Consider the following 12,362-nt stretch of genomic DNA (forward strand, 5'->3'; position numbering starts at 1 on the left):
TGCCAAAGATTAAGAATGTTATCTCGGTATCCGCGCTTTATGAAAACTGGATAAACAAATGTTCCATATATTGTTTATTATATTATTTGTTATAAAGAACACGAATGTATTTTCAGTATTTTTTTTGGGGACTAATGTAAATAACATATAGTGTTATTTAAAAATTACAATCGTATATCTAATTAAATCAACTGTAAATGCTTTTTTGCAACTCATGAAAATCTTAAAGTAAATTAATATGAATGTTTATAAGCCCCGCAGCTGTTAGGAATTAAATAAGACTGCATAGCCAATTTTTTTTTAGAATACATTTGTTGAGGACATATTTCAATTATGTTGGATGACAGTTATCATAAAGTAATCTAGTCCTTTATATATACAGTAAAATCAAAGTATGGTTATTGGGAATATATAGAGACAAATAATTAAAATTGAATAAAGATATACAGGTAACTCTGAATTTGATGCGTGAGTTTTCTCTTGTTACAATTTTACCTGCAAACAAGATCTCGCCTATAAAAGACGACGCTTAAAAAGTTAGAGGTTATTTGAAAAAAACGATTATGAAAAGTTTTTTTTGTGAGACCAAATTTATGAAAAAGGATATGCGTTTCTCCTTTTTAGCCTTATTATGCCCATCCTCATGAACCAATAGGGGAAAGTCGGTACAGTACAAGGTCTAGTGTATTGATAAAATGTGCAACGGTCACAGGTTAGAATTGAATTTGCACTATCTGTTAACTCAGACCCTGAGGCGTACGTTTTAGACCACTCGGGAACCGACTCTCACAATTGCTCCCAATTTTCTCTCTCAATTTTGATTGATTTTGGTTAAAATGACCATTTTCCCCGTCCTCCGTGTGCCCATGAAAATCAGACCAAAAATGATTTTACCAGCTAAATCAGTTCAATTAAATTAAAGCTTCTTATATATTCTAATTCAGTAAACCTACACAAGTTGGAACAGTATGAGAAACAGAGAAAAAATCAAACATAACTAATCAGCAAAGAACAGGGGTTGAAGCAAGCCGTATCAGTGAAAGGCAATGAATCGAATACAGAATTGGGAATAAATATTCCAATACAGTCCGGGTATTCACATATTCAAAATACCTCATAATGAATCCGAATACTTTTGAAATGAATACTACAATTTTCTCTGGAAGAATCGAATTTAAAACTTATAGTATTCATTCGTTTTAAACTAATGGTATTGAAATAAAATATTCAAGAGCTGTATTCGTATTCATATAAATGTATTCATTGGAGGCTTTCAATCTCTGTGTACACACACACACAAACACAAACACACACACACACACACCACACACACACACACACACACACACACACACACACACACATATGATTCTATAAGACGAATAATAAAGGGAAGATTCATCATTTTAAATAAGTAATTAATAATTAAAAAATTTGACAAAATGTATAATTGTACAAATATTTAGTTAATGAATTATCTTTTTAAACAATAAAGACAAAAATTCATGTTTATTTCATGCTGTTTGTGTAAAAAACAAAATATGATTAAGGTTTTAGCTTAAATCTATTTTTTACGATTATTGGTGGCAAAACCTGCCGCAGAAAAAAATCTTTTAGACGGGGACTGAATGTGCAGGTAAACAAATATATTTTTTCTTAAGTAAATATCATGGGTATTGATATGTTTGTAGGAGGCACCAAAAAGGTAATGGATTTTCCCAACTTTTTGGCACGGCAATTCCAAATAACCAAGAAACAATAGATTACGGGAAGAAAGTTAGACAAGTATAGACTTGTCTCTTAGACGTACTCAACCAAGGCCACACTAGAATCCCAGGCCGCGCGCTGCTCATGTTGTGACGTCACAGTAAGGGGCGGGCGAGCAGCGCTCGTCTCGTAAGAATAGCATTGGCCGCCAGGACTCACCGTGAAACTTATCAATATTTCAGCATAACCGGTGAAGGTAGTTATCCCTATCTCAGGAGTATCCTTTTAGCACAAATACTTCATCATAGTACATAAATATTTAATTCATTTGGAATTAATTAGGTAAATGAAATAAGCAATACAAAAGTTATTCTTTTTATAAAAGTTACTATTTATTGGCTTAACTTATTAATCTTTCTTTTTTTACATTTGCCACGCTCCTTTTCTACAATTTTTTCCCTTGTTTGTTTGCTATAGTTATTTAAAAGAATATTAGTAAAGATATTTATGCACTTTTTTACATAAATCAAAGAACTAACAGAACAAGTTTTACATGGAAAAATGTATGAGTCGCTAAGGTGATCTAACATTAAATTGCTCAAAACTTTTCTCTGATGTTTCAACATTAGAAACATTTTTTCATACCTGTCGCTTACAACAAGTTTAAAGAGTTTAAGACAATCAGTTAAAATATTTACAACTAAACTAGATGGGTACTTCAAACTTCCCCTGTCAATGACCTGCAAATAAGAACTGTACACATTGTTGCTAGAGACTAGCTCTTTGTATTCTACAAAGCATTTTTCACATTGTTTACAAAGTATTGGATTTTAGCATTTTGAAACATATGTACCCACCTATGTAAACTAAGGCTACTAAGTCATTCTCTGAGATGGCAACATCATTTAATGCTTTAATTACATCTTCAAAATCAATATCATTAAAATCAAAACTATCACTTTCTTCAACAAGGTCTTGGTCTGTAAAAAAATAAATCTTTGATCTCAAATACCTTATTAGAAGCTGATACAACCTTTATTAGGCTGACAGCTTTCAGTTTTTTTTCTGCTTCAAGAACTTGTACAACAGAAATATTGTAGCATCCTCCATACATTTGTCTGTACTGTCCAAACCTCGCTTCTAAGTTATCTGTTTGAAATTTACCTATTAGTACATATTTATACTTTAAACTATTTAATAAGTACTTAATTACAACTATTATAGTCTTTACACTGTGAACCAAGGCAGTTTGGAGTGTCCAAAGTGAGTTTGCCATTTCGTTTCCTTCTATTACCCGTTTCCTCCCCTTGAAACTGGTAAGCTGTCCCATGCTTCTAACCACTCAACAAACTTCATTAAATATAACACGCTTTCATCCGTCAACGTTTGCACTGGATTACCAAACTTATCATTATACCTCACACCTTTGAAGGGGTTCTTTTACGTTAACAATCTTCCACCACGTAAGAATTATCTCTAAAAACATTGTTGTGCCAAAAAAATGCATTATTGTTATTTTGAGTAGCATGGTGCTTTAGAGCAGCTATGTTCTTAACATCAAACAGTTTCACACATAAATCTACGTTTTGTCTCTCAATATTAGTTGGAAAATAACACTTTTTTTTGTTAATGATGGGGCTGTTTTAACAACATTACTTTCTTCTAATTTTTGAATAATTTTTAGATGTGAAACACTTGCAAAATGAGTATTTTTACTATTATAAAAGTCAGGGAAGATAAATGATTGATTACTGTCTGATTGGTTCAGCCAGTTGTTTCTTATACATTTTAAAAAGGTGAACAGTGTCAAACATAACAAAAATTTCCTGTTGTTTGTTGTAAGGATTGAAAAAACTACTCTTAAGTGTTTCCACCACAAAGCTTTGTAAACCATTGCTCTGTTAACACCATTGTTGTCGGAAATAATTGTTAACACTATATACCCAACATCAGTTTAACATTTTCAATACTTGTAAAATTAGACTATACAAATAATCACTGGTTAAATCTCTACAGGGAAATAACCCTACAACATCTTTATTGTGTGAAAAATAGTGAGCTTATCATAAATGACTGAATGGTTGTTGCTAATCCAATAGAGTTTTTGGTTTTGATTATGAGCTAGTCCTTCCAATTTACCACCTGTATAGCTCATTTCTGGTTTTACATAAATTTCATCAATAAGTAAGCTACATACATTTTCATTTTCTTTCATACAGGATAAACTTTTTTTTTAGATATCTAATATGAGTAGTATCTATTCCAGAGCTACCAGTTCCCAAGTTTGAGGTAAAAGATTGCAAGTATCGTGGATGGGGCATAGTTCAAAACTTTGGCATCTCTAATATTTTTGTATGCAGCTGGGAAAACAAAAAGAATAACGTTGCAAACCAAATTAAGGAAGACGTACAGTATGAAATTTTTAACTGAAGCTGCTAATTTAATTTGTTCTTTAAAGAAAGTTAACTTTTCTGCAACATTAGTGTCTGTTGTTTCTTCTAACATCCCATCCAACAAACTGCTTATATACATTCTACTTTGTCTGATTTTGGTATGTCTATTACTTCAGAGGATAGCTTTTTAATTATATTTCTTAGCTTGGACCAACTGTCGATTTTTAAGTTCTGTGAAAACGTTCGCAAATAACTACTATTCTTGATCAAGTTATTATTTTTAACTAAATAAAAGGACAAGTCTCGTCTTTAATATTTAAGGACAATGTAACTATAGGGTAAAATATTGTCTTTAATGGAAACTAAAAATAAAAATAGTTGGTTGTTGTCCTGTTGAGAATATACATTGTTAAGTTCTAAGTTACACATCTTACTGTAATTATTTGTGAGACAGCTGAATGAGTCAATTGTGTGTCCCGCCGTTCTTCCTCTTGGATTTGTTTTTGGTGTCGCTCTTCTGCTTCCCTTCTTCTTTCTTCTGGATCCTTCCTCCTCAGCCGGCAGATCCTTTCCAATGTAGTTAGGCAAGTTTTCAAAAAATTGTTGGAAACCGCATCGTTCCTTAACTTTAGCCTATCCCGCTTAACTGTTAAAATGGTGCCGTCAGGTCGAGTTACAGTGTCTTTCCTTTATTATATATCGCTCGTCAAAATGTTTAATGCACACGCGGGATTTTGGACGTAACCTCATAAACTATCTCTGTGAATCGCTCTTAGCCACGTACGGAATGTCTCAGGATCTTTCGGAATGAAAAAAACATTAACAAATGGCTTAACATAATTGCTTTTACACTCTGGAAACGCAACATTTACTCGGCATATTTAAAACCAGGCTCCGACAAAATCCCCAACACACACACACACCACACAGTATCCCCAACAGATGTGTCCTGTAGTCAACAAACGTTCACAATAGACTGGTGTCAATGACAAGTGAAAATAAGTAAAAGTATGAGGGTGCGAAACGCCCAGATGGTTGAGCCAAGGCCACACCCGGTTGAGCCGGAGCCCGCCCCTTACCGTGACGTCACGCAGCCAGCGGGCAGGGCAGCAGCGAGGCCTGGGATTCTAGTGTGGCCTTGACTCAACGCAGATAAAGTATTCGAATACGTATTCCAATACAAGGGTACTTTTGAATACACCGTATTCGATTCTGTCACTATGCTGTCTGCTGTAATTGATAACAGAGCTGAATGGAGTGATGTCTAGCGGCACTAGTGCTCTCTGAGGGTGTCATCAGTAACTACGGTTTGCGCACGCGTGCCAGCGGTCTGTATGCACATATCTTTCTTTATTCTATAGTATGAGTCACACAGAGCAGGCGATGCATCACACCCGATGCCGTCCATTTCAGAGCCGAACACAGGAGATTATAGAAATATTTATTATTCAAACTGTTGGTTGAAAAGAAGTCCCTCAATAAAAATTGCTGGTTAAAATGAGGACCCGGTTAAAACTTGACCGGTTCAGAGAGCGTTTACTGTAAGATTGTATCTCTGTCTGTCTATCTGTCCGCAGAGCATCTCGAGAATTATATGAGTTATATATTTTAAATTATGGTTGCGATATCAGCTAAACCTGTTAAGCGACACATGGTGCTGCGTACAATACCTTATTTTAATAATAAAATTTCAATTATTTTAATATAAAACCCAAAAGTAAATTTTAAATATAATTTTTTTAAACAAAGAATGTATTTAGTATCTAGAAACTTTGGTTTTACTAATGTTATTGCAGGAAATATCAATATATTATTTACTGAATCTATATTAATGTGATGTTTTTTACAGTCTGTGTACAACAATGTAATTAATATAATATAAACAATGAAAAAAATACTTTGATTTTTGGGGAGCATGTACCTTTTTCGGGTCCCATGTTATTTAAATGGGAGTACACTGCAACATGTTGGTACCATTATCTCCTAAACTATTAGACATATTGACTTTAAACTTTAGGGTTTTGTTCTACATTAACAGCTTTATATTTTCATGCCTTTTTTTTAATATCTCAATAAACAAAAAAATTATCGTGGTAGCAATTTAACAAAATTTTTTTTTTTTTTTAAATTATGTAAATACAATATTTTTTAAAATTATAAAAACATAATATATATTGATAAAAAAGCATGAATCTACTCACCAACTAGTCTGCAATAAGTGTGTAAAATTTGAAGTCTGTAAGTCTAATAATTGTTTCACAACGTGTTCCGAAATGTCACAAAACGGTACTTTCGGTAAAACAGCTTTAAAGTTTTAGTTAAACTTCAAAACACATAATCATTTTAAAATCCACCTGGACAGTAATCATCTTCTTCATTTTTACTCTTTTTTCCTATCCTTCTTTTTATCCTCTTCTTTTTATATTTTCTTCTTGGACTTCTTTGTCAGCTTTTTTAACCCTATTGGAATCGATTTGTTGAAGGCCTTCAACCATAAAGCGTCCTGGTTGGATGCATAATCGTTCCAAAACATTCACTTTGGCCATTGCTCCTTCATTAAAACTAAGAACTGCATCACAAACCCCTAATTTTAATGTCTGAATGCCAACAAATGTGGTCTTGGGTAGCCTATTCCAAATTACGCTATTGATGCTTTCATTAGGGTTCTGTGTTTTTACCGTGCAGACACCTCTTTAGTAGGGCTGGGGCTGATAAATCCTTATAGATTGGTTTTATTTCTTCCATAATAGATTCAGGCAATGAGTTTGTATGTTTGAAATCATCTAGCTTATTATTTGCCTGAGCTTGTCTGTATTTGCACCAAGACTCAATCCCAGGCGGGCATAGTTCGTGCTGAGGTTTTGCGTCAGTCGATAATTTGTGATAGAACGTAGCCCATATTGCTCTCTTCATTTTTTCAACATCTTCCAAATTATTCCTTATTGCCATCCCATAAAAACGTTGTAAGTTATCTATCTCTACATCAGTCAACCTACCTTGTCCTCCAAGTCCTTTACCATCCTTCAATTTGATTCCTTTTTTATCCCTCTTCAATCGCCGCAGTCTTGTTCCTAGTCGCTTCTGAATATGGCCTACACATTCAAGTTTTTCTAACAAAACATCATCACCATAGGGATTGTTTGCCACAACATGAGTAAAACCCCTTAGATTCCCCATCTCCAAGGTATTTTGTTTATCGCACATTGAGTTTAGCCTCAGAGGGGCGACAAAGAGTCAGAGCTCCCGCCACCTCCATTCCACCACTTGTACCTGAAAAAATTTGCCAAACAAGTACCAGAATTTTTGTGCTGTTTCAATAGGGTTTTGTCATGGCTTAGAAGTTTTCTGACACATTTATTACAATATTTGCTGAAACACTCAAAGTCCATAACCTTTCCTGTATCGAAGGATGTTGCTGTCATTACGCCGTTCACAGAGGTGAAGCCTCGCTTCTGCCAGGTACCGTCAAAAGCGGCTGCTATATCACGACAATCATCATTTAGGCTACGAACTTCATCAGCTGCCTGTCTAAGTGAACATTCACTTACCTCTGTTACAGCAGTAAGCAGTTTTTTATTATATTTTTCAATTCGGCTGTTTGGTGGAGCGATATTCATCACAGCAGAAAATACCCTACCAGAATCTAGGCCTTTGCCGATTGAACGTAGAGCATAAACATATCTTAGATTCAACTCATACATATTTCTAACACATTTGGAGCTTATTACTGAGTCAGTATGTTTACATACATTGCAACAAATATTTACACGATGTACTATTCCACACTTGAAGTCTTCATCTAGGCTTATGTCAATGCAGTCGGAACTACTACAATATTTACATGCAGTGAAAGATTTTATTAGGCCAGAAATCTGTTGTAAATCTATTATAATATTTACATTGTTTATGTCATAATCACTAAATTTAGGCAACTTTGAATCATTAATCTTCTTAGAACTAGATGACTGTTTAGGCCTAGGCCTATTAGATTCACTTGTACCTGGAGAAGCACTTAGTCCTAGTTCACTTGAATTTTTACGAAATTGGTTACCTCTGTAAGACTGTTTATTGAACCTTTTTCACTCTAGGCATGGCTAATACACAATAATATCACTTATTTATATAATAAATACACACTAAGAGTCCAAAGTTTTGATCACTGGCACCACACAAAATAGAATTACACTGACAAACACTGTTAGTAAACATAAACAATAACAATAATATCAATAGTGTAGGTTAGGTAAGTTACAGATGACTTACATCCTTCAAATGCATCTAAAGCAAGCAGTGCTACCAACCTAAAGGGGGAAAAACTTAATAATCATACAATTAGAGCAAGTAATATGTATATAATACATTCTGACACTAACAATCCATAGCGCGCCATGTTGTCAGCTGAAAAAAGCGTGCATACATTTCTTAAAACACATTTTACACATATTTCTAAACCTCTCAGATATAGAGTGTTATATATTTTTGAAAAGGGCATAAAACATAGTATTTTTTATGATATGTTTCAAAAAAATCGATATTTTGGTGCCAAAAAGGTACATGCTCCCCTTAATAGCACTCTATAATTTGTTATTTTTTATTAATAGAAAATATATAGCCTAGATAAAAACGAAACATATAAGACTATAATGTGTATTCCAATGTATATAAAAATTTTTAAACAAATGAATGGCTAACAGACTTAATGGGAGTTTGATCAACTATAACCTTTGGTTGATGGAATTCAATTTGTAGCCATTATCAGCCATTAACTGCGAATTGTAAGGATGGTTAGAGCATTATCGAATTTGAGTAGTCAATTTGGGAATGGTTTTATTTAAGTGTTCCATTATCATCCACACAGGTTATATAATGTCTGGTTCAAATTTGATATATAAAGTTTGGTTTTAGTCTATAATCTGTTTGTCCTACTCTGTTCTATTGGAAAACACTGTTTAAATGGTTAAGAGGGTACAAAATTTTGTTTGGATTTTGAAATTGTCTGTGATAATAAATCAGCCTGGTACAGTTATCTGTTACAATTACATTTCTATACTATAATAAACATATTGAGAGAATGCCATAGCATTTTAATGCGTTAAAATCTCTATAACATTTAATGTATTTAGGCTTTAACAATATTATAACAATGGTCTTGTCAGATGGTATAAGGATTTTTAAACCTTCTGCATTTCGATCGTTTGTGTGTTTTTCAACAAGCCATGAAAACAAATATAAATCTCTGAGAATAATTGAATTTTTAACGTATCCGATATTGGAATTTGTGAGCTGAATAATTATTATGTTAGCCACAAGTTTACACGCCTCCTCGTATTTATATTAATTAACTCGGCGTCAGCAAGGCTTTTCCCCTCTAAGGGCTTCTATGTCTATGCATCCCTCTGCCTATCGTAACCATATCTTGAGAATGAAGTGACCTATAATCTTTCCATTTTGCATGAAGCTTCACTGGCTGAGCGTAAGCAAAGCCTATCACTTGTGGGACTGAAACATTAATTTCTGTCTGTCGAAAAGAGAACAAATTAAAAAAAAGGTTGTTTAATTTTGTGTTTTGATATCACGAAAACAATCTGATATAAGGACTTGAATTTGTAAATGAAGCTTCATTCCTACCTGTATATGATTAACAATGAGCTCGAGAATGACATGTAATTCTTTGGAATGTATCTGAGCGTCAACGAATAATTTTAAATTGATCTCATAGGTAACAATGATGGCAACGGTGCACGTATGCTATAGAAACTCTTGGATTAATGTAGCTTTTCGCTTATAGATTCTACCGGCCACAAAAAAGCCGCTGTCTATACGAACTTCAGTCGTTTATGAGATATGCTCTCGGGACCTGGCTGCGATTTTTTTTTGAACCTCCCATATGTTAAATGGTTAGTATATAACATTTTGGTATATCAGGGATAACAAATCTGCTTAACAACATGAAAATCGTATTAAGGCTTGCAGACTCAGGATTGGTAATCTGCCATAATCCAAGAAACACTAACACGCGTATTTCATTATGTAATTGGATTTGGTATAAGTCTGCATGAATATAGACAATGACTGAAAACTCACAGTCTCAACATCTTTGTTTGATGGTTGTATGTACATGTTTAAAACTTAAAATATACCTTATGACTAATATTTATCACACATTTCGATCCGTTTTTGTCTCTAAATTCACCCCTCGCCAATGTAGAATGGCTGATGATCTATTTATTTGTTGAAAGAAACTCCCCTATCGTGTTCCTGCAAAAATAGATTGTGTTCTTATAAAATTCTAATTGACTCTCGCAATCAAAAATATGAAGGCACTTGGTATATACGGTAACTAATTTATACGCATTCATCTTTCAATAAAATGGAAACGAATGTTTCTTCTAATTGATTGCATTAAAATGGGGGAGGGAGTATTTCGTCCTAACATTTATTCATGGACGTAAAACTAGGATCGTTAAAGTACAGTATACAGTGTTATTGTTATTTGATTGTATAGAATGATATTACGTGTTTTTATCAGAAAGTTTGAATAAACTATAGTGGCATAGTTTTATATTCCTGTAGTAAGAAATAAAATAATATTGAGACAGACAGCTGAGACAACAGACAGCGTAATGAAGATACTCTGTTAAGAACAATGATGCAATCAACGCCGTGTAGACAAGTAGACTGTGATCAGCTTTGATTGTATACAAGAGAGACTTCATCTACTAAATAACAATGTTCTCACACCTAGTCTACTTTTCATTCAATATTTTTAAACAGAATCTAGTGAAAGTGCATCACCTCATATTTGAAAAGCGTGAGTATGTAAAGGCATTGCAATGTGTGTTCCAAATTGAAAGAGTGGGCTAATAATATGTTACGAGTTTCAACTTTGAAACAAAATAAAACCACTGTGAAATTTATGGCTTACCTTGCAGTCAATGTTTTGCCGGAACCTATCCATATAGGAAAATGTATTAAATTTTTTTTAGGAAATACACTTATAAATTACAATAAATAAATCTGCTAATGTTGGTATAAAAGTCAGTTTGAATTTGCTGCGATTTTATTGTACGCATTGTAAAATAATTCAGAGAACTCAGTTTGATCTTAATAGAATATTAGTTTGGATGATTTACTCAACTTCAGATTGGACCAGTATATGAAACTTTGAACAATTATACGAGGAATTCGTTGTAGTATTCAATTAATCTGTCTGATTATTTTAAATTAACACCTGTTAGTCCTTGAGAAAACTGGGAGTTGATATTTAAGGTAAAATGGTAAGGAAGGTGAATGAGTATTTTTCCCCATTACAGGAGTCTTACAGTCAGCCAAATTGGACGAATCAGAATGAGGTGCCCTATAGCGCTCTTCTTCATGACAGATATCTTCTAACCCAGTTCAGAGGAATGGGAAGGGACTTTGAAATCTTTAACTAACTGATGGAGATATTTTGCCATTTGAAATGGCTCCTACGACCATGCCATGTGTAAGATCATACAATGGTTATTGAAGAAATTTAGTTTTCATGCGTAATGGGGCCAAGGATATTCATTATTTTTTATATCCTTTTCCGGAAAGGTAAAAATCTGCTCCTAAAGAAAGGCCACAAATAAAGTAAGAGTTTCTAAGTTGAATGAGTTATTCTCGTATAACTAACTCCTATATGAATAAAGTTATAGGATCTATATGAAAGGACTAAACCTAGTGCAATGAAGATCAGAGTAATTGTATTACCTGCAATATCGGCTATTGAAGCCATTAAGGCCATTAGTGATAACAAGTGTTCGGCGATGCTGCTTCAGTCCCTTGAATCAATATTCTGCAATTTAATAAACGTAACCAATTCCAAGAAACCAAGTCATAAGACTAATAACGTAGAATTCAATCTCACAACAATTTTTTTATTTTATGTGAAATATAAAAAAAAAAACATTTAGTTTTTGATGGTTAAATTAATTTTATTGGAAAAAGGCATTTAAAAAGTAAATTAAAAATGTAATGGGATTTTTAATAAGTACGTAAATATAAAACAAACATTTTAATTAAAGGTTTTATTCTGAAGGCTCTTAAATTCTAATCATCTTAAAAAACATTACACTTTGGGAGATTAGCAGTAAAAGAGAAAAGCAATGTGTTAGGGCTGTGTCAGTCACAAAAGACATGGGACATCTGAAGTTGTAGAATTATTATTACTTTGGATGTTTGTGAAATTAAAGCTAATGTGCTAAATGTGAGGAGACATGGGACATCTGAAGTTGAGAT

The sequence above is a fragment of the Homalodisca vitripennis genome, unplaced genomic scaffold (assembly GCF_021130785.1).
Source record: "Homalodisca vitripennis isolate AUS2020 unplaced genomic scaffold, UT_GWSS_2.1 ScUCBcl_1799;HRSCAF=5879, whole genome shotgun sequence".
In the NCBI taxonomy this organism is placed as follows: Eukaryota; Metazoa; Arthropoda; class Insecta; order Hemiptera; family Cicadellidae; genus Homalodisca; species Homalodisca vitripennis.